Source organism: Megascapheus bottae, chromosome 26 (assembly GCF_031878675.1).
Source record: "Megascapheus bottae isolate mThoBot1 chromosome 26, mThoBot2.hap1, whole genome shotgun sequence".
Lineage (NCBI taxonomy): Eukaryota > Metazoa > Chordata > Mammalia > Rodentia > Geomyidae > Megascapheus > Megascapheus bottae.
This window is the reverse complement of record NC_143534.1, coordinates 17,399,406-17,424,199: the sequence shown is the minus strand read 5'-3', so window position 1 is coordinate 17,424,199 and position 24,794 is coordinate 17,399,406. Positions and strand designations below refer to the sequence as shown.

The following is a 24,794-nucleotide window of genomic DNA, read 5'->3' as shown; positions in this document are numbered from 1 at the left end:
CAAGTTTAATAATATTGCTGTTAGTAAAATGGTTCCTTCTTGATGATATATTTAAGAGAAGAAAAAGGCCTCTTTCAGTATAATTGGTCAACAACAACACAAAGTCAAGAATTCTCTCCTAAACCCCTGCTGTTGTCTGTTCTACTCATTTGCAACCAATGAAAGACTTCCCTGTTGCTGAAGCAGGTAGTGATGCTATCTAAGTGTAAAAGCTAGACCCATGCCTTTCCCGACTGTGATTTGAGGAGACCAAAGCTCCACTGTTTCTTATTTCTCCCTCAAGCGGGTTGGAACAGTACCTTTAGCAAAAGGTCTACTGAGCATGAAGTAATGGTTGTTACTCCAGTTTATCTCCCTGCCTCTGCCAGAGGTGAAGCTACAACTCAAAATGAGGATGCAGAAAGCTATTTCACCTATAATACTCCTTTCCTGCCTCTCAATCTCTTCTAATTCTTTGAAACATCCTTTCCCAGGTAATTGGGAAAGCACCAAGGAGTTCTACTAACTGGAAAATTCCCTGGAGCCTTTTTCCCTTTTAACCTTGTTAAACACCTGTTTAACTTTAGAAGTAAAATTAGGTGTGCTTCATTTGTTTAGAATGAGATCTAGCAGAGAGTCACCTGGAGTTAATGCCTGACATCCATTTCTAAGCAGCACGGGCAAACTGCAAATCTCTCTCCTTTCTCCTGTTACAAGGCAGCCCCCTTCTGCAGGCTGCCTTATTGTAGTTGACATGCAGAAATAATCTGAAAGTTTATGGACTTGGTACAACTAAGACCTCTTAAGGTCCAAAATAGTCATCTGAAGTCACGGGAAGACAGAAAGCCCAGAAGCTGACAATCAGAAGAATAACCAAGTGGCAAAATAATAGAGCGAATACTGGTAAGGTAATAAAGAATTGGATTATCTTTAAATCAGTGGTTCTCAACTAGGACTGATTTTAATCCCTCAAGAGACTTTGTAGACATTGATAATTACCATGATTGGGGTTGGAGTGCTGCTGGCATATAGTTGGTGGAGCCAGAGATGCTGCTGAGCATTTTCCAATGCCAAGGACAGACCCCAAAGAACTGGCCAGCTCATAGTGCCGGCAGTGCTGAGGTGGGGAAACTTGCACTATTGGAAATAGAAGCTAATGAAGCATCCAGAGTTCCTCTCCACAAGCAAAGCTGACTAGATAGGAAAACCGACAAGTTACCATATTGGTATCTTCTCCTTAACAAAGAATGTAGCAGCACACAACAACATTCTTAATGTCAAGAAAGAATGAAGTCTTACATAACCTATCAATGATGTCATTCTTTCTGATGGCAGCATAGAATTCATATATACATATATATATATATATCTCACATTTTCTTGATCCATTCATCTACTGAGGGGCATCTGGGTTGGATCCATATCTAAGCTATGGTAAATAATACTGCAATGAACTTAGTTGTGCTGGTGGCTTTAGTGTATCCTTTTTTATGGTTCTTTGGGTAAATATCAGGAGTGGGATTGCTGGATTATAGGGTAGGAAAGTTCTATGTTCATTTACTCCTTTCAGAAACCTCCATACTGCTTTCCAGAAGGGTTGAACAAATTTACATTCCTCTCAACAGTGTAGTAGCATTCCCCTTTGCCCACATCCCCATCAGCATCTGTTATTATTTGTTTCCCTGATGCTGGCCATTCTAACTAGGTTGGGGCTGAATCTCAATGTGGTGTTGATTTGCATTTATTTTGTGGCCAGAGATGTTGAACATTTCCTCATGTGTCTATTGGCTACTCTTATTTCCTCTCCAGAGAATTCTCCTTTTAATTCTTTAGCCCATTTATTAATGGTATGGTTGTTTCTTTGAGGATTTATGTGTACTGGGGGGGGTTAATTGAATTCTAAGTATATTTTTCATATGAAGCCCTTGTGTATTGTATAGCTAGTGAAGATCTTTTCCCAATCTGTGGGCTTTCTATTTGTCTTGCTAGCTATGTCATTTGCTATGCAGAAGCCCCACAGTTTAATGAAATCCCATTTATCTAGCCTTTCTTTGATATGTTGTGTTTATGGATCTTTATTTAGGAAGTTTTAACCCTTGTCAAGAACCCCTATTCTTTCTTGTAAAATTTTCAGAGGTGAAGGACTTCTGTGACGAAATCTTTTTTTTTTTTATTGTCGGGGTAATGTATAGAGGGTTTACAGTTACATTTGCCAAATAGTAGGTGCATTACTTCTCACACACTCATACCCCTTCTCATGCTTTTGTTCCTATTTCCCCTCCCTCACTCCTCCCAATCATCTTATTTTCCTTGCTTCCCTTTCCTATTTCAAATAAACAAATAAAGGTATATACAATATACCAGGTAACAATGTCAAATACAGTAAAAATATGAGATTAATCAAAGAGCAAAAATGAGAAGAGAAATAACATAGTACATTAAGAACAACAACCACACAAGAAAAACCTGTTGTGATTTCTATGATGGAATCTTTAAAAAATCTAAAAGGGAATTTAAAGCATATTTAAGGAAGTAGAAAAACGTCCCATGCTCTTGGAGTGGGACAATTAACATTGTGAAAATGGCAGTACTGCCCAATGCCCTCTACAGATTCAGTGTAATACCTATCAATCCCAACATTTGTTAATGAAATAGAAGCAATCCAAAAATTCATATGGTATAACAGAAGACCTTGAATAGCAAAAACAATCCTTAGCAGGAAAAACAATGCTGGAGGAATATCAACACCAAATTTCAAACTCTGTTATAAAGTTGTAATTATAAAAACAGCTTGGTACTGGCACATAAACAGGCCTGAGGACTAATGGAATAGAACTGAAGACCCGAAATAAGCCCACAGACCTATGGCCACCTAATTTTTGATAAGGGAAGCACAGCTATCAGATGCAAGAATATTATACAGCTAATATAAATAAAATACAAGGGCGCATTAATAATATTTCAGTAATGGGATATATGGTATCTTTAGTTTTTATATAACTTTTTGACTAGTACATATTTTAATGAAGCATGGTAAGGACTTATGGTTGGAAAATTATAGAAATTAAAATTAATCAGTAGTGACAGGTATTTAAGATTAGTTCATAAGAGACTGACATCTTTGCATATTGATTTATGCCATACAAAAAATTCTACTATACAGATCGCAGATTCCCTTCTCTATAACAAAATCAATCCCTAGGCTAATGAGCCTCCCCTCACACAGAACACAACTTGTTCTCTAGAGGAACACTTTGGGGACCTACGCTACATTAATTTAAAGTAGTATCATAATTTAAATAATTAACTTGTATCATATTTTCAAATCCCATAGTCATTTAGAATTTATTTTTTCCATATATTTTTATTGTAATTAATAGAAGGGTTATATTACATTCGCCAGATGGAAGGTGCGTTACTTCACATACATTTGTAACCTTTCTCATGTCTTGGTCCCTATTTCCCTTCCCGCCCATCTTGTTTTCCCCCCTTTCCTATCCAATTTCAAATAATCAAATACGCATATGTACAATATATCAGATAACAAAATGAAATACTGTAACAATATGAGATAACCAAGGGAGAGCAAAAGAGATGAGAGATAACGGTAGTACATTAAGGACAATCACTCATTATATGGCTTTTGATTCTATATCCTAGAGGTCCTTTCATTTAGCGTCATACTATACGGCCTTATGTATCTAGGTTTTGCTCTATTGCAAATCTCTGCTAGAAGAGTCTAAGGTTTCTACTGATTATGACGAATGAGGGAAACCATTGAGTCTATATTCCTTTGAGTCTGGCTTACTTCACTTAATATGATTTTTTTCCCCAAGATTTGTTTTTATTTATTTCAAATTCCAATAGAATGATTATGCTTTATCTAAATACTTTCTTATCACAACTGAAACATTGAATTATTTTCTTCAGAAATAGTTAAATACATCAATCTAGTTACAAATTCTAATATAAAGAGTACAAAATATAATGTTATAAATTGTATTTTTAAAAAAAGAAATACAAATTCTATGGTTGTTTGCATTTTACTGCCTCAGAGTACCACCTGGGGAAGCTAAGGAAGACGACGTTTCCCTCGGTGGCGGCCCCAGTGGGCTCGCCCCACGCGGCATGGCCCAGGCTCACAGCGCCACTGTGAACCCCCAGCCCCGCGAGGTTGGGGGCCTAAGGTTTTTGTTGCTGCTCAGTAAATAAAACACTCTGGAATCAGAAGTCACCGGAGTCACAGCATTGGCGGATGTGCCGTGCCTCCCCCAGACACAGGGAACGTGGCCGCCTGCCGCTCCCGTGGGCCAGGGCCCAGGGGAAGGTGGTGGTCTCATCTCTGCTGTGGGCCGTGCCCCCTGTGTACTGCCGGCCACCACCCCAGCACATGCTGGGAAGGACCCCCCCTACCCACACCTGAAGGGGGGCACAGAGGAGGGCCCTGCTCCCAGACACAGGCACCCAGCAGCCGCGTGGGGATGGATCTCCACAGCCCAGGGCAGAGACAGGGCTCCTGTATCGCAACCCATGCCCCAAGTGGCTTTCGACCACACTCCCTGGAGCACCTTGTGTTCAGAGACCAGTGTCTCTCTTGGCCTACAAAAAAAAATAATCTTGGGAAAACCTCTTAAAGCCTTCAATCCTTCTCAAAACAACACAAAGAAAAAGGAGTCTACTTGGCTTGAAACAAACCTGCCTGGAGTTGACCCGGTATGATTTTTTTCTAAGTCTTTCCATTTCCTAACAAATGGGGCAATATCGTTCTGACAGCAGCATAGAATTCCATTGTGTACAAATACCACAACTTGTTGATCCACTCATCAACTGAGGGGCATCTGGGTTGGTTCCATATCTTTGCTATGGTAAATAGTGCTGCAATGAACATTGTTGTGGTAGTGGATTTAGTATGCCCTTGTTTCTGGACGGTTGGGTAAATGCCAAGTAGTGGAATTGCTGGGTCATAGGGGAGCTCTATGTTTAGTCTTTTGAGGCACTGCCATACTGCTTTCCATAGTGGTTGAACGAGTTTGCACTCCCACCAGCAGTGTAGTAGTGATCCCTCCTGGCCACATCCCCTCCAACATCTGTTGTTACTAGTTTTCTTGATCCTGGCCATTCTAACTGGAGTGAGGTGGAATCTTAGAGTTGTTTTGATTTGCATTTCTTTTATGACTAGAGATGTCGAGCATTTACAAATTCAACGCAATACCCATCAATATCCCAATGTCATTCTTTAAAGAAGTAGAAGAGGCAATCCAAAATTTCATATGGAATAATAAAAGACCCCGTATAACAAAAACACTTCTTAGCAGAAAGAACAGCACAGGAGGAATTTCAATACCAAACTTTAGACTCTATTACAGAGCTATAATTCTCAAAACAGCTTGGTACTGGCACAAGAACAGGCCTGAAGACCAATGGTATAGAACTGAGGACCCAGGTATTAAACCATAGACCTATGGCCACCTAATCTTTGACAAGGGAGCCAAAAAAAAATAGAATGGAAGAAAGACAGCCTCTTCAACAAATGGTGCTGGCAGAACTGGTTAAGCACCTGTAGAAAACTAAAGTTGGATCCTTCTTTGTCACCCTGCACTAGAATTAACACCAAATGGATCAAAGAGCTTGAGGTTAAAGTTGACACACTGAAAACTTTACAAGAAGGAATAGGAGACACAATAGGCCTCCTTGGCACAGGTCGAAACTTTCTTAGTAAGGACCAAGAAACACAACAAATCAGAGAAAGGCTGGATAAGTGGGACTGCATTAAACTGCAGAGCTTCTGTATGGCAAAGGACATGGCTATTAAATTAATTAGGAAGCCTACAGAGTGGGAGAAGATCTTCACCAACCATACAATGTACAAAGGCCTCATATCTAAAATATATCGACAGCTCAAAAAATTGAATCACTCCAAAACTAATCTCCAAAGAAACAACCATTCCATCAAAAGATGGGCCAAAGACTTAAAGAGAGTCTTCTCTGAAGAAGAAATAAGAATTGCCTATAGATACATTTAGAATGTAAACAGTATAGACAGGCATTTATGCTCTTTGAGGAAACCCTAGCACATGAAGAGATAACTACAGAATCATCTCGTGTGTGTGTGTGTGTCTCTGTGTGTGTGTGTGTTGTTGTTGTTGTTGTTGTTGTTTGTGTGTGTGTGGTGGGGGCGGCGGTCATGGAGCTTGAACTCGGCCTGGGCGCTGACTCTGAGCTCTTTAAGCTCAAGGCTACCACCCTATCCCTGGTCCTGAGCATTGTCCCTGTGCTCTTCAGCTCAAGGCTACCACCCTGCCCTTGAACCAAGCCCCATTTCCCGTTTTCTAGGGGTTAATTGGAGATAAGAGTCTCAAGTCCTTTTTTGCCTGGGCTGGCTTTGAACCTTGATCCTCAGATCTCAGTCTCCTGAAGAGCTAAGATTACAGGCATGAGCCACTGTGCCCGGCTTATCTCTTGTGTTTTCTTATCAAAAATAAATGAGGGAAGCTCATTTATATTGCTAACTGCATGATCCAGAGGTGAGTGAACTGTCACAAACTCTATATTTTCACAGCATAGTAGGTTTCATTAGAGACATTTCATTAACTAGTCTAAATGGTTAAGCTTCATTTTTTTCTGTAAATCTTCCATGCAGAAGATGGAAATCCATGACAGGTGAGGCTACAGAGCATCCTTCTGTATCTGACAGAGATATAGTTATATTTTTTTCCTTTGTGTTTATCCATCTCACAAATCTAGTGACTTTTCTGAGACAATAATGAGCAACCTGCCATCAGAGGCTCTCCTGAAAGGTTATAAGCCTTAAAAACTAACAAAATTAACTAGCTAAACAAACAAATAATCCCTCCTATACAAACTGCTCTTCAGAGAATTTTCCCTTCAGAGTAAATTCAGTCATGGAGCCCTTCAGAAAATAATTCTTTCAGAGAACAGGGTATCTTCTCAGAGTGACATTTACCAAGAGCAGCATGGGGCTTCGGCAGGAGTGCAGAGATAAACTTGGCTAGAATAGAATGGCACTGGGTTGCATAAAAGAGAGAAGGAATGGATGAGTGATGCAGAAGTGGGGCCCGGGAGGACAAGGGACAACATGGGACTTTTGTAGCAATTGTATTTAAGGGGGCCTCCTGGTAGGAGTCCTCTCCAAGTCTAACTCTTCAGTGCTGCTTGCACAAAGGCCTTCAAGCACCCACAATCTGTCTCTTTGAAAGGGCTATATGTCAATAGTGTTTGAACATCTACCAGGAGGTGTGCTTTGCTTTTAAGCTGCAACTCTGCCCATGAACATTTTTGTAGTCACTATTGATTTTGACATTTCGCAAATAGCAATTTTTACTAAAATTCAGTTAATCATTATGTTATTCACCCATTTATCACTGTGACAAAATTCCTAACATAAGCAATAGGAAGAGAGAAGAGTTGGCGTTGGCTCATGGTTTCTTCTATTCAGTCCATGGCCCTTTGGCCTCCTTTCTTTGGATGTGAACTGAAGCACACTACTGTGGTAGAGAGAGTGTATGGTGAAGCAGAGTTACGCATATCAGAACAGCCAAAATGAAGAGGAAGAGCAGATGAGGGAAGAGAGAGAGAGAGAGAGACAGACAGACAGACAGACAGACAGACAGACAGAGAAATAGAGACAGAGACACAGAGAGATAGGCATGGAAAGAGGCAGGCTAGGGCCAAAATACTCCTCAAAGACATTCCCCTAAACTTGGCACTGGTGACACACATGTAATCCTAGCTACTTAGGAGGCTGAGATCTGAGGATGAAGTTCTAAACCAGCCAAGGCAGGAAAGTCCATGAGATTCTTATCTCCAATAAGCCACCACAAAACAAAAATTGAGCTGAGGTTCAAAGTGGTAGAACACTAGCCTTAAGCATAAAATCTCAGGGACAGCGCCCAGACCCTGAGTTCAAACCTCTCAACCCCCCCCCCAAAAAAAAACAAGATATACTCCCTGTGACCTATTCCTTCAACCAGCCCCACTCATACACTCTCTCAATAATGTCATCCAACTATGAATCCACCATTGGATCAATATATTGATGAGATGGAACTCTCACGATCCAGCCACTTTTCATGGCTGCATATATTTGTTGGGGAACAATCCCTTAACATATGAGATTTCAGGGATACTGGGTGCCCTGACTACCACAGTCATTTGCAAAAATAAAAATAATAAAGGAAATGGAGAAAGTTCAGGCCACATTCTCCTTTGCTTTCCAAAAGGAATATATATATATATATCTTATGTTCTAATTTATAGTCATGAAGGGACTTCCCTTAAGTATATTCACTATGATTATCCCAAAACACATCTACTCACAAAAAAGTGAGTCTTTCTCTAAAATACCTATTGAAAAACAGAGTTTTGTGGCATTAGGTTGAGGTTCTATATATATACATCTATAAAGATGCATTTGTATGTGCTTTAATTAGCATAAAGGCTAAGGCTTTTCATTAAAAATGGCTCTGCATGCAAACACAATAAGAAAATTTTCAGTATAGCTTTTAGGTTTCTACATTTCCCCAGACACAGTATGCCCATTTAAAGATACGTTTCTTAAGTACATCAGAGGTTTCCTTTTGGTTTGCATCATTTTGCCTATATGTATTTCTTCATGCAGATGTCTTTATTTCTTTTGGTAGTCCCAGAATTTGAATGTACTGCTTTGTTCTTTCTAGGCAATTACCCTACCATTTGAGCCAAACTAACAGGCCATTTTGCTCTTGTTTCTTTTCTTTCCTTTATTAAATTTTCATATAGTGCCTCACATTTTTGCTAGGGCTCATCTTGGACCATAATCTCCCTAGCTTTTGCTTCCTGCTTAGTTTGGGTTACAGGTGTTAATTATCCTACCTTCCTTGTTGAGATATACTCTTACTTTTTTTTGCCTGCATTAACCTTGAACCACAATCCTCTCAATCTCTGCTTCCAAGAAGCTGGGATTGCAAGCATGAAGTACTACAACCACCTGGAAGTTGTAAAATTTATGAACAGAAGAATAATTTTGTTTTTGGTCCCAGTTAAGAAGTCTTTTCAAGGTCACAAAGATAGCTTTTTGTTTCTCCTAATAGCTTATGTTTTTACTTGTCTATTTATATTTCTTAGTTATGTATACTTTCTGTGTATGAGTGTATATATGTATGTATGTGTTTGTATATACAGGTATGTATATGTTATCACATATACTCACACACATATGAACACACTCACCTACTTGGGGGAGTAAAGATCTGAAAAGAGACAAGGTATAGTTGAAGGTGAAGAACACAGACCTACCAAATTTGGTGTTTTTTTCAAAGCATTCTAGGATAAAACTCCCATACTCACTGAAAAAAAAAGTGGGTTATTTTTCAAAGAATTCTAGGATGAAACTCCTGCATTCACTGAAAACTTAGTACTTCATTTAGTACTCAGAATATGAATATTTTTAGTATTTTTAAAGACTCCTATTGGTAGTCTATACAAGATGAAACTTTATCAGTGCCATCTATTTACTGGGATTTAGAAAAGTTGAATGTAAATTGAAACAGGTCAAATCCTAGCCCAGTCCAGGTAAGATTTCTATTGTTTCATAAGTGAACTAAATTAAACTTCTTAGCAATATCTTAGATATCTCTCATTTGTAGAGACTGCCAATATTTATCTTTTCCATTTTAGAAAGAGCATTAGGAAGAAATCTCTTTTCATTATTTCCCTTCAGATTAGGATTTCTGGCACAACATTTTATTTAGTACTTTTACCTTCTGAGTATTTTGTTCTACATTAAAATTAGCATGTCACAGAAATATTATCTTCCTTTAAAAGAAGAAAATGAAGAACAGAGTAAAACCAACATTCTTTTTTGTTTTTACATCAGCTTTAGCATACTATACTTAGTGTTTCTACACCAAAGCTTAAAATAACTTTTAAAGGTTTTTGAACCACTGAAATTAATGCACCCTAAAAGGAATTGAGCTGTCACTAGAAAAAAGATAGCATGGAAAATCCACTTTAGGTGAATCCCCTTTAATAGTTATCTAATGGCCTCATAGATTAAAAAAGAACTTTTCTCTTATGCCAAAATCACATGTATTACATAATTAGTTTCTTTCCAACCAGATGAAAGAAACAAGAAAAGAGAGCTATATAAAGGGTATAATTAAGAATGATTGCCAGTTTTCCACAAAACCCAGTCTATAGTGTGAGTTACATAATCAGAACCTCAGCAATGTTCACTTTCTCCTCCAAAGTAACTGATTAGCAGAGTCAGAGCTAGGAATTCTTTATCTGTACTTTTTTTTTCTTCTCCTTTTTATAAAGCTAACATCTTGTAAGAAATGTAGAAAATAAGAATAACTTGCAAAAAAGAAAAGCTTAAGTGCATGTCAGAGATGGAGATCTCAAAATATGAGTAATTCCCTTCTCTCTTAGGAAAAGATGAGTGCATGGTCCCTAGATGAGAGAAGACTTCCTGAAGTTAGAAGCAACCTTGTGATTAAATTCTAACTTAAGGAGGTTAAAGGCAGCATAGTATAATGTGTCCTGCTTTGCCCTTTCTTCCTGCCTCTTCCTTTGTAGAATGGGGTTGAGGGAATGCGAGTCAAGCTCATCACAGTGAAATCCATTTATCTTTGAGCCAGCCACGTTCACATTTCTTTTTTTAAAAAGGGAAAGTTTGGCTTTTTTTTGCCAGTCCTGGGCTTGAGCTTAGGGCCTGAGCACTGTCCTTGGACTTTCTCAAGGTTAGAGCTCTACCACTTGAGACTCAGCACCACTTCTGGCTTTTTTCTATGGACGCGTGGTACCCAGGAATCGAATCCAGGTCTTCGTGCATGCTAGGCAAGTACTCTACCACTATGCCAAACTCCCAGCCCTGAAAGTTTGGCTTTATAAAGCCTCCAATTTTATATTCTTTGATACTTGCAGTCAATCCTACTCCTAATCTTACCTTGTAATCTTTCTTCTATCTTGTTCTCTATTTTTTGAGCTATTAAGTGATCACAATAATAATCAGTTTCTTTTCATTATTTTTATTTTGTGGCTTATTTGTTAAAGATATTCAGATGTTCATATTGTTACAGTATCTCACTTTGTTATCTGATATATCAGATATATTTGTATTAGGTTATCTGAAATTGGATAGGAAAGGGAGGAAAACAAGATGAGGGGTGGGAGTGGGGGAGAGGGAAATGGGGACCAAGACATGTGAAAGGGTATCAATGTATGTGAATTAATGCACCTTCTATCTGTCAAATATCATGTAACCCTTCTATTAATTATAATAAAAATATGTGAAAAAATATATTCAGATGTCTTTCATATTTTAAAGGCTGATTTAGAGCTGGAGGTTGGTGGCTTATGCCTGTAGTTCCAGGTACTCAGGACTCTGAGATCTGAGGATCTCAGGTCAAAGTCAACTTGGGCACAAAAGTCCATGAGACTCTTATCTCCAAGTCCAAGTTCAAAGTGGTAGGGTGCTAGCCTTGAGCTGAAGAGCTCCTAGACAGCACACAGGCCAAGTGCTCAATCCCCCAAAAGGCAGATTTGTTTAAATTGGGTTATCAGTATGTATCAGAAGATGAAGATCCTTTTAATGGTCAAAACTTCCCATAGAGGACAAAGGAAGCAAGCCAAGGCTCATGCTGAAGTGCCAAGCAGTATCTCCCTCTACATGAATAAAATGGGGGTGCGGTGGAGGCAGGGAGATGAACTATGGGAAACTAGATAGAACACATGGGTTCTTTTCTCTTGGGGAGAAGCAGTAGTACATGGCTTCCATGCATGGTTGAGCCTTTATTTTTAGACAAGGGGGAAAATAGACTTTTTAATGAGACTTTTTCTAACTTTCAAATAGTTGAGGAAAAATAAGGTAATTTCTATACAGAAAAACAAATTTCTCTGAAGTACAGAGTAATGATAGAGGCATTATGAAATAAGATATTTAATTTTTTACTTGTAGTCTGTGGATATTAGAAGGTCCTGGAGTTTGCCTTGGTTCTAGTTAGATCAGGAACACCTGAAGGATATGTGGAGCTCAAGTTCTTGATGAATATTTTGGTAGGTAAAAGGATAGTACCCAGAGATATTTGTTTCTGAATTCTAGGAAAGCTACAGAAATGCTCTATCTTGATCCCTAGTTAAAGGAGGGATTACAAGAGAGGGCTGTTGGTAGATGGAACAGTGGTAAACACCTACAATCCCCTCAGGTACTTGGAACATTAAAGCATGGGGCTCACAAATTGGAGGCCAGCCTGGGCAAAACAGCAAGAATCAATCTGAGCATAAATAAAAGATAAAACAAAACAAACAACAACAACAAAAACAGAATATGGGGCTGGGAGTTTGGCCTACTGATAGAGTGATTGCCTAGCAAGCGCAAATACCTGGGTTTGATTCCTTGGTACTACACATATCGAGAAAAGTTGGAAGTGGTACTGTGGTTCAAGTGGTAGAGCTCTAGCCTTGAGAAAGCCCAAGGACAGTGCTCAAGTCCTGAGTTCAAGCCCCAGGATTGGCAAAAAGAAAAAAGAAGGACAAGGAGGAAGAGGAGGAGGAGGAGGAGGAGGAGGAGGAGGAGGAGGAGGAGGAGGAGGAGAAGTTGGAACATTGTTTTGAAGGGTAGCAGTGGCTAATGTTACTAAAATACTATACAGGATTAGTTTAACATGAAATAAATATATGCAGGTTAACTTTTACTAAATGAATGCTTTCCTTATGTATGAACTGAGAAGACACCTAAAGATAAATGTCCTATTTCCCCAAAGCCAAGACTTCCAGGATGAAAATACTATTTAAACATTATCAAAAATGGAATGGCTTGCCAACTTTCAACATTTGACTTTCTGATAATCTGTTTAATGAGAGTAGGAAACAGAAATGAATTGAGAGCAAAAGGTTGACACAATGAAGAAAAAAATTCTAATACTGTCTAGAATTTTTAAGAACTCTCAAAGACCCAGATATTTAATGATATAATCCATTTTATTTGAACACCTGTCACATATAAATTTAGTTGAAGTGTGAAAATCAGATCTAGTTGTACACATAGATCATCAGAATGACTAGAATTGGTTAGAATAGCTGCCCAATGTTGACCATGCTTTACTGTTGCAGAAATAACTCAAGTAACCTGAGTAAGTGATACAAGGAAAGCTTATGAAGAGGACCTGGTCCAATTGTGTGTGGATGGAGACTGAGTCCAATTTGAAGGCTAGCTCCATTGTCTTGGGTCTATTCTGTTGTGAATGATCATTTTGTCAATAGTGAGCAATCAATCATTTGAAGACATACTTATATACTGTAGCCCAGGGAATCATTAATACAAATGGAGAGAGCTCACACTCAACTGCACTGAGATACTACTATATCTACATTGTTCAGGTAAGCCCTAAACAGTAGGGGAATGAGAGAAATAGCCTCTAAGTCTACATTCCCAGAGAAATCTTGAGCTCTCATTTTATTCTGGACTCATGCTTTTAAATTTATATGTACAGAAATGAGTCTTGATAGCTCCTTTATTCCTATTACAACAAATGAACTGACTGATTCTGACCCCTAATTTCACCTTTCCCCTACTCACTGGATCTCATAGTTATTTGTCTATTTAAAAGTATCCTTATTGACAGTACTCATTTATCTTCTGCATAACATTCCTTTCCCATGAGGTCATTCTAAGGCTAGCAATACATTCTGCAATTTTTCTCATGTTTAAAAAGAAACATTCTCACTCAAGTACCAATTCCGTACTTTCCTTTCCACAAAACTTGTAGAAAGAGTTGTTTATACTTGCTGTCTCATCTCCTTTAGCCCCATTCATATAGGCCTTGTATCAGCACTGCATTAATGCTGCTCTGGTCAGGATCACTTCTGCACTGTCAAATTCAGTGGCAATTCTCATTCCCCATCTTCCAAGACGCATCAGCAACATGTGAACGAACTGACAATTCCTCCTTTTTAAACACTGTATTATGTGCTCTTCCCCCCAGGACTGGGGTTGGAACTCAGGCTTGCTTGCTCTCTCAGCTAGTGCTCTACTTGAGCAAATGCCTCCAACTAGGCTTTATGCCTGTTATTTTGGAGATAGGTCCCTGGACTTTTCTGAGTTAGCTTTGAACCACGATCTTCCAGATTTAAGCCTAAGTAACTAGGATTACATGTCTGAGTCACCAATGCTAGGCTTTTAATTGGTTCTCCTCTTCCTTCCTTGTCAGTGAATGTCCAGTTTCCTTTACTGCCACTTGTTTGTCCTTTAGGACTCTAATCTTTAGACTACTGTAATATTTTATTAATGTACCGAACAGCCAATAAATCAATAGCTAATCAGACAGAAATACAGACTCGTAGTTCAGTGAATAATCCTTTATCTATAGCTGAGTTAACACTTACGATGATTATCTAAAATTGCTCCTTTATGTCCTTATAACCTTGTTATTTTCCTTCCTCCTCAGTAGTAATCATCATCCTGCATTTTGTTTCTCTAATTCTTTTGTTCCCTTATAATTGACCTCACAAGGTTATAACTTATACATATGAACATATCAGCAAGGAAACATCTTCATGCTCTACCTGTACAGGATAGCAGCTCATGGGTGGAGCAACCACTCTTTTTCATGCTTCAATCAGTGGGATGAAAAGCAAATATTGGTTATAGAAATAAAAGTATGAAAAGTGAGGAGAGTAAATTCTAAATTGATAGTAGAGTTTGGATTAGGATGTCATTCAAATATATGTGTGAATTCATCAGAGTTATATGATTCCCTGGTTCAGTCTGTTCAAACTGCTATAACAAAAATACCATATTTGGTGTTTTTAATGAACTGCTCTTTCAATAACAGAAAAATATTATTTCACACAATTCTAGAGGCACTATCAGAATTTATGCCAAGATTAAGGTACCAGCAGAATTTGTGTCTGCTTGAGGATCTGTTTAACTGTGGACAACATTCTTATCCTGGCTTGCATTATGAAGACAATGAGTGGTATCTTCTGCGTTTACTTTATAGTTTATTTTCTGGGAGCTTAGTCTTCATGTCCTAATCACTTCTATAAAAGTTCTTCCTCTTAAGAGCATTATCTGGGGTTAGGATTGGATAGGATTCAACATGATCTTTGAGGGAACAGAAACATTCATTGTAACCCCCAGAGCCTAGAGATGAAACTGGAAGTAACTAAATACTCAAGGATACAATAAAAAAGTAACAAAGTAAATACTCAAAGATAAACCAAGCACAGAGATAATATACATCTAATCAAATGGCATCTTTACATAATTTACATACTAAGTATTTCTAAAGTGTAATAATAGAATTATCTTTTCATAAAATGTAACCTATTTTCTCTCCTGTTCCAGAAATTGCAATATAAATAAATATTCACATATAGCAACCAAAGCTTTTAAATGAATGTGTAACCAAAACAAACATAGAAGGTAGAGATACTTGGATAAACTTTAAGAAAGCATTTCATTTCTTCTCCTAAAAGCTCACACTGGACTTTCTATTTAGACTATATGCCACATACTTCCTTAAGCTACACTTTTCTTGGGTCTGGATCTTCTGAGGTTAAATTTGGGTAACATAATTTCATGCAAGTATGATGCCTTTATATTTTTCTACTTTTACTATTCTCTCTCTCTCTCTATATATATAAATATATATATATATATACTTTGCTAGATAAACTTTTTTTGCTTTTTCTAACCCATCCTCAACTCATCACAGTCCCCAGGGATGGCTCAAATTTCTTTTCTAGTGTACTTCTCTGGGCCACTCTGCAGATGGCTACTTCCCCAGTGTTTTTCACTTACCCCTTCCTCTTACATTTGCTTACTATGATCTTTGGTTATTTTTATGAAGAAAAGTTGAAATTCATGTCTTACTCTTCTACTGCTTTTATTTTTGTTTTTTGGGTTTTTTTGCTTTTATTCCCCCTCAGAGGCAATAAAGAAGAAACTTTCTCAAGGCATACTCTTGAACTCAACATTTTTTCTTTATAGAGCTATTTTATTAATAATATCTCAGACATTTCCAGACATTTCATACCTTTTGTTTGTCAAATTGTTCATATAAAAGACCACAGAAGTAAACTTAGACATCACAGCACTGACAGTCAGCTAATAAAGATGTCTAATGATTTTGAGGATATTTACTTGAAACTTAAAAGTTCTCTAAAATAAGATGCTTACCTAAAATAGCTAAAATCTAAATCTAAATGGTAAGCCTTTGTTAACTAAGCATAAATTGCTGGACCTTAGAAACGTACAGCTACCTATCTTCATGGGCCAGCACAGAAGCAGTTATTTCATCGAGAGGGAAAGATATAGAATATCCCTGTCACACATTTTGCCAGTGAGGAAAGGCATTAAGCCATGAAGTATATATAGCAAGGGAATTATAAATAGATCGATATTTTGCTGCCTTCAGGATTTTCTTACTACAGAGCTGAAATGTTCTAGCTATGACGCTGTGGTAGAGGCATCACTTCTTAACTCACAGCTTAAACCATCTGACTGTCAGGCTCTCACTTGCTGCCAGAGCCAGCATTTTCTCATCTGCTTCTATGAAAGCAATCTCAGAATCATTCATAATGTTCTTAGTCTACTGTCAAATGGTGACATTTCTGCCACTACGACGTCACTGTATGTGTTTCCATTTGGTTTTATTAGGAATTCTTGGCAGTTGGAATGCTTGTTCTCACTCCAATGTCACAAACTTTGAACTATCCTCTCCTTTCTTATTCCAAAGTAATGAGCTCCTTAACTTCCTTTACCTCGGATGCTGACATTTGAACAAAGATTTAGAATGGATAGGGCATTAGTTATAGAGAAATATGCATTTAAGTGCTCTAGGAAAAAGCCAAGACCACAGCACTTGAGTGCATATTTCAGTAAATACATACAAGACAAGAAGAAGCTATCACATGCAAATATGAAGAAGCAAGTTCCTGGCAGACACTGGCCAGTACCAGAGTTGTAAAGGACAGAGCGTAGCCACTTCTGGCAATAAAATGCAAGCAGATCATGTAAGTCTGGTAGCCTATCCAGTTTTATGCTAAGTGAAAGAGAGAATTAGGTTTTGAGCAAGAGTAACACTACCTTCATTTCTGTGTGTTTGCCTTTTTTCTTTTACTAGGGATTGCAACCAGGGCCTCAAGCATGCTAGGCAACTGCTATAGCACCAAGTGACATGCCCAACCATCCAAGAGTAACAGTGTCTGACTGAGCTTTAATGGGAGATTTCTGGCTGCTGTTTATGCAGGCACTTGTAAGTAGGGTGGGGTTAAGTGGAAAGGACGAATGAAGAGGAGGAAGAAAATGCATATACAAATCTACTGTATATACTACAAAATTAATGTGTGAGGCAAGCATTATACCACTGGCTTATGCTCCCAGGCCCCAATGGTGAAAGATTTTGATGTGTATATTTATCACAATAAAAATAATTTCAGTCAGAATACATACAGAAACTAAGTTCTGGATGAGAGAAGCAGATGGACAACTGGAAATAAAAGGGATCACTAATCAAGAAAAAAGAAAAGATTCAGAGTGTCTCATAAGCCCCTGAGGAAATAGAGAAAACATGTTTCTTCTCATAAAGAGACTCAGTGAAGAAGTAAGAAAAACAGATAAAGGGATACCATTGCTCTAAGAAAGTAGGAAAGAAAATCCAATGTGCAAACAACTTAAGGTTTTGATGAAGAGAAAAGATAGAACATTAAAATACAAAGATATATTTTAATAGTCTATATCTGAAATATGACTTAAATATATAGATGTAAATGAAATGTGATGATCTGGGAAAAGATGATAAAGAACTAGAAATTTGAAAGTAATTCTATTGTATTTGATTGCAAGATTAATGAATGACATTGGACTCTGGGAAGAAGTATGAGGTCATCTACGAAAGGTAGCAATTGTCCTCTCTTCAATTCCTGGAACTACTCAGATGAGTGGATACCAAGAAAGGGCCAAAAGAGCTGTATTTGAGTTTAAAATCTTACCTGAAAAGGAAGAGTAGGAGGGGGTGGGGGAAGGGAAAGTGGGAGAAAAAGTAATGTATACACTGCATGATGCATGTAACTATAACCCCTCTATATATCACCCCAACAATTAAATTTTTAAAAATTCTTACCTGCCCAAACAAAAGTTGATTGATCTGTTTAAATCAGTAACATAGTCAAATGAAAAATAACGTCATTTAATATTTCTCAATGTTTTTCTCTTAAGCATTGTTGTGTGTGTGTGTGTGTGTGTGTGTGTGTGTGTGTGTGTGTGTGTGTATGTTACTAGGGTTTGAAATCAATCAAGACTATGCTTACTAGGCAAACATTTTACCACTAGAGACAAGCCTTTTTTTCCTTCTCTTTCTTCTAGATTAGTTTTCAGACAAGGTATGCTGTTAATTTTTGCTGGGACTGATCTCTGGTCATGATCTTCCTACTTATGCTTCCTATGTTGCTGGAATTACAGGTCACCACAACCAGCTTGTTCAGCCTAGTAGTCTTGCTAAATCTTTTCTTTTCTTTTTTAGTCTGGGCTGGCCTTGAATTGTAGTCCTTTTGATCTGCCCCCTGAGTATCTGAAATTATAGGAGAGAAACACTGAGCCCAGGATAAAAGATCATTTAGAGTTAACAATGGTTGTTATGAAGACAAAGCAATCTAAAAGTTATCTTTCAGCCTCACTTTAGTTATTTTGTTGAATTACTAAGACTATAAATAGTATCTCTTATAAAACCTATGAAATAATTCTCTTTATATATCAATTCCTGCCATTTGCTTATTTTTGGTAAGGGTTTATATATGTATTTATGTACACAGAGATGTTGCAAATGATTAAATGCATTCATTATTTCTGTATAAAGACCTTAGTTGATCTGTATCTTTTTCTCTGTTTTCCTATTTTGTTCTAGTTTATAAATAATGAGTCATTATTACATCTCTTGAAAACAATGAATTATTTTTAAAAGGTAGTAAAGTTGAAAGAGTATTTACTCTATTAAAAATGACATTGGTTTTTTTTTTTTTCATGGATAACTAAGGCGCGGGATCCAAATATCCATTAAGGTTCTTTTAGCTTAGTAAAAGAATTTCAACTATGAATTAGAAAAAGCAAGCCAGTCTGAAAGAAACATATTTTGCATGGTTTCTCTCATTTGTAGTAGTTAGAATGTGCCTATAAATCTGTAAGTAAATTGGATGAGAAAAGAAAAGAAAATACACAGGGACATGACAAATTAATACAGGCATTCACACAGAGAACAAAGGAAGATATTCTTGAGATAGGACCACATAGGTCCAATACCTATGTACATCTGACCATATAAAATAATACTTATCAAAATGAACTCCAGAAAGTGGAAACAAGATTATTTGGGGTTTTGTTTTCCTTTGTTGCTATTTTTGTTTTCATTACCTTTGTCTTATTTGTTGATTTATTTGCTGAAGGAGGGTAAAAGGGGGCATGGAAATGGTGGGCAAAGGGTAAACAAAGGCAGCAGTGGTACTTACTAGATTCTGTGTTGAAAATGAACTACACAATTTGTGGGAGGGGATTGGAGGGAAAAACTGGGAAAGAGTTAGGGAAGAGGTGACATTGTCCTAAAAGAAGTATACTTATTACCTGACTTATATAACCATAATCTCTCTGTACATCACCTTTACAATAAAAGTACATTAAAAACAAGGCAGTCCATATATTTACCTATTTTTAAAAAACTTCTTTCAACTAAATGGAGATCTTTAGTTAATTCAACATACCACCAACCAGTCTCTTCACCAATTATCCTAGATATGCACTTTGGACAGACTCCATGATCTTTCATGATTCCACCAATGGTCACCCCAAATTCTGATAAGTGGACAGGGTACAAGCTAAATGGATAAATGGAATAGCACAGAAATACATGGCACTTGTAACTGGCTCTTCTGTTCTAACTTCCCTTATGGAAGAGAATATATTGTCCCGTCATTACACTCCTCAAGTTCCCTTAAATAAAGTAGTCCAGAGGTCTCACGTAGTTTGCCCTCAATATTATTGAATATCTCTCACACTTAGTGACTTATGAATCTCCTTGTCTCATACATTTTTAACATGCCTCTTCATGAAACCACTCTCCTCATACTATTGTATTCTTGGCATTGTTAAACTTAGTATTCAACTTTCTTTCCAATTGATTTCATTTTTGCTTTGGCTCTGGTATAAATCCAAATGGATCTGAAGGACACCCAGTGAGATGGCTTCTGGTACAGATTAAAAATACCAGCCTACCCATAACATTAGGAACTTTCTATATTCTCACAGTGGAACTGAATCTGTCTCAGAACCAAACTGCTTCTACTTTTCCCTAAAAAGAACCAGAGATCCTTAGAGAAAAAGCTGATTGCAGAGCTGGCAGAGGAAAAGGATGGAATAAGCCTGAAACATTCTGTTGCAGTAGGGAGTAGGGAAGTGCTTAAGGAAAGATGGGATGTGAAATGGGACTGGAAGGCAGCTTGAAGGGGCTCCTGATGGCCAGATCTTGAACAATTTCAGCATCGATATAAACAATAACAGTAGCAGATTAAAAGCTTAGCTGCTTTGGCTATACTTACATGGTCTTATTCACTTACTCTCTTTTCCACTATGAATTATCTCCTTATATTTCTCTTCCTTTAAGCACAGTACATGGGAGCAATAACCTCTTACATTTCCTCTGTGTCTAAATGATACGTCACCTCTGGATGGGCTTTGAAAGATTTTGTAGTTTTAGTTTTAGGCTTTAGGTGGATCACAAAACAAATAAACACCCTCTTTAGTGACTTAGATGAGATCTTGGTGGCTCACACCTGTAATTCTAGCTACTCGGGAATTTGAGATCTGGGGAACAAAATTTAAAGTCAGCGTAAGCAGGGAAGTCCAGAGATTCTTATTTCCAAGTGACCAGTAGAATACCAGGTTGGAGGTATGACTCAAGCTTGAGTTCAAGCTCCTGTACCAGCACAGAAAAGAAGAAATGACCATTTGCATAAGCAAAAATGTTTGATAAGAAGACAGGTGCCTGTGGCTCATGCCTGTAATCCTAGCTACTCAGGAGGTTGAGATCAGAGGATTGGGGTTCAAAGCTGGGCTAGGCAGAAAAGTCCCAATGAGATTATCTTCAGTTAACAAAAAGTGGTGATATGGTTGAAGTGGAAGACTGCTATCCCTGAACACCAAGAGGTTCTTCAGAGACACTGCCCAAGCCCTGAGCTCAAGCCACACAACCAACAAAAGAAAGTTGGATATTTAGGTGGTTCAAATACATGGTTCATCCAAGTTTGTATGAAATTTACACTGTGACTTAATGCCAAATCTTGGGCTATTATAGATCAATTTCTTGTCCCATTCTCTATGCCATTCATTTCCTTGGAGACCTACTGAAGTGACTTACCAAGGGTACCACATAGGAATCCCTGGTTACATATTTAATGCTTATTTAAATACCTTTTGTGTAAATTATTGCACTAAAGAGATTAAAGAGATTGGATTCTTTATTGACATTCCCATTACTTCCTCTCATTTCTAGCCGAAAAATTTGGATAAATTGCAATTTTCTTCAGTCTGTCTCTTGGGCAAAGACTGAGTTGTGTCTCATATCTCTTTTAATTCTAATACTTTGCATTATTTTTGGCAGTCGTGGGGCTTGGACTTTGGGCCGGGGTGCTGTCCCTGAGCTCTTCAGCTCAAAGCTACCATCCTACCCCTGGAGCCACAGCTCCACTTCCAGTTTTCTAGTGGTTAGCTGGAGAGAAGAGTCTCATGGTCTTTGAGCCATGATCCTCAGATCTCAGACTCCTGAGTAGCTAGGATCACAGGCATAAGCCATGGTACCTGGCCTGTACTTCTTTTAGTAGGATCTGGGCTAGCGTGGAAGGTGAGACATTCTGAGAACACCATTGTCTTGCTACTTGAACTAATGTTTTCTACAAGCACATTGCCAATCAAATAAGTAACTGTATGAGGAAGGAAGAACCTATCTTAACAAATGAAACTGGTGTTATAGTCAAGGAAGAAAAACTGTCCGAATTTATATTACCAATAATATGTTTTATCAGTTTGTATGATGCCTTCTTTATTTACTTTAATTTTTAGGAACTCAAAACATTAGCTTGTTTTCTGCAAATTTTTAAAGTTCTTTTTATATGTTTCACAAAAGTTTTTAGGTGATCATGAATAGGAATCATTTGCCCACAAATGTATAGCATCAAATCATGGGACACTTTTGAGAACTGGTAAGAAAATGCTTTAAATGTTTCATATCTCTACTAACAATTATAACAATGCTAAATTTAGTCAGATTTTGGTTTGTCCTCATCTGCACAATGATGATAATCTCTCATTTGGACTTTCCAATATAAGCATTGTTATGAAATCGTCTGTAGTCTAAGATTGCTTGAAAAAAGGCAAAAAATAACCTTAATTCTTGCAAATCTGAACAACAATATGCAGCATAAAAAAAGAATAAAAGTCTCATTGCATAACACAGTAGATCAGGGAGTTTCCTGAGACTACTTCTATGGATTTAGCCATTCTTAAAAACAATTCTGTTTATTCAAGTATATTTAAATAAAAATAAATTATAAATTATAAATTTCATGGGTAACTGTGTCCACACCAGAGTTCAACGAGTAAGATATTTAACAGAATGGAAAGGTACCAATTATATTTATACCACTAGACCTTCTGGCTACCCATGTTTGAGCATCCTTATTCCCAAAATCCTAAATCTGAAAACTTCATTTCAGATTCTAGAGCACTTCAGATTTTGGATTTTCAGACTGAGGCTATGCAAGTGATAATGTCTATGCAAATATTCTAGTTAAAAAAAACTCTAAAAGCTGTAGCACTTCTAGTCCCAAGCATTTCAGATAAGCAAAATTCATCTTGCAGGTGTCTGGGAATTTAAAACAAAGACTCTAGTCAAAAGTCATAAACTTCTTTTCTGTAAATCCTAAGAAAGCAATATGTCCTGGCCTAATGACTACATTTGTTTTCTTGTCAAAAAGGTACCATACATGTACACCCATGTACATACACATGTTGCCATGCAACTAGACTTTACTATCAATGATCCAAATAGAATTTTCTAATCCTCATATAAAATAAACTTAGTCTCCTTTCCATACTTGAGCAGTACTATATTTGAATCTTTGAGAACCCCAGTATCTCATGCTATATTCATATCTTTGTACAATAATTTGACTCTGATCTTCAGAGCATAAACACAAACCTAATTAAAATCAAAGGTACATAGTATAGCCTCAGGAGCTGTACTCTGGTTATTGGCAACAAAATAACAGATTTAGGGAAAAGTGCAATAGCAGAAACAGATGTTCAAACTATGAAGAATATTATGAAGAATATTTGTCAGATTAGTTAGGAGATTTCAGATCTTGCACTTACTCACTAGCTGATTCTATGACATTGTTTAATATCTGATTTGTCTGTGGGAAAGTCCGAATGTTATGATGTATGCAATTGCCATTTATACAGGAAGAGGAAGGTTTGGTAAAATACTCAGTCTTGATATTAGTGCATTGTCTCTAATATTAATTAATATGGACAAATCATGCCAGTAAATTAGAAAAAGGTAATATAGTGTTATGGAAAAATAAAAACATATTGTCATGATTCATTTGGAGTGCTATATGAAAGGAGCTGAGCCAGGAATGTATTTCTCACAGATATGGTGACCACAAATTCCAAGATCAAGTGCTGGCACTTGATGTGTGAATACCTTCTTTTTGCATTCTTGTGGGTAGATGGCAGAAAGAGAAAAGGGACCAAAATTCCCTAATTACACTCTGCTATTATGGCTTTAACTCCCTTAAGGGGCCTCTGTGATGTAAATACCATCTCAAAGGCTCTTCCTCCCAACACTGCTGTAATGAGGATTCAGTTGTTTGACATGGAAGTTTGGGTTGGGGCCCACATCCCAACCATAACTGCAATTTACTTAATCATCTAAATATACTTCTATTTTGAGGAGAAGTAGAAAATGTAATTCATGACCTGAACAGATCGATGAGTTCTTGATCTAAACACTCAACAGGAGAAGAAGATAAGAAATTAGGGCGATGGGGGTAGAGGAGCAAATCTTGTCTGGTTTTAGAGACATTTGTAAGGATTTTTCCTCCTACTATAAGGAAATCATTTAATAGATTTGAGAAGAATAACTTGATTAGTGTAACTTTGGTGTTAAAACTAACAGATGTCTTGAAAACAAATGGATTTTAAGATACCAGTGTGGGAGAAGAAGAGTTAATAAGAGATCATGATAATAATCTAGTAAAGACTTATCTTGACTAAGCCATGGATATAGCAGTGAACATGATTGGACTTGACTGGATTGTTGATATATTTTGAGAAGTTTCCCAGTTTACATGAGAATGAAAGGTATCACACATGACTCCTGGCCTGAGAAACCAGAAAGATAAGCATAAAAATCAGTGATTGGTAACTCAGTTAAAAACACAGTAGACAATTCTGTTGTAGTTCCATGGAGGTAACAGAGGGTAAAGATCTAACCCAGAGAAAGAAATTCAGCTCAAGATGCAAGTACTCTTATTTAAAATTGAGAGTCTATGAGATCACTAAGTGAGAGCTTTGGGGCTCTGAGATAATTACTGAGATGGGAGAGAAGATAGAGAGACTGCAAAGAGTGGAGGCCCTCTTTGGGTGGAGGCAGCAGGAATAGAAACATAATATCTAGGCAACCAATCTCCCTCCCTGCTATTTCCTCATCTTTCAGTTCTGAGTTTGCATTGGTATCCTGTTCCCTGGACTTGGTGAGATACAATTT

At 37.5% G+C, this 24,794-nt stretch overlaps 1 protein-coding gene across 1 annotated transcript in view; it reads right to left on the bottom strand.

The window, feature by feature from the left end:
* Gpr158 (G protein-coupled receptor 158) overlaps positions 1-24,794 on the bottom strand; it is a 231,767-nt gene that overhangs the window by 53,371 nt on the left and 153,602 nt on the right. The gene's annotated exons all lie outside the window — the stretch shown is intronic.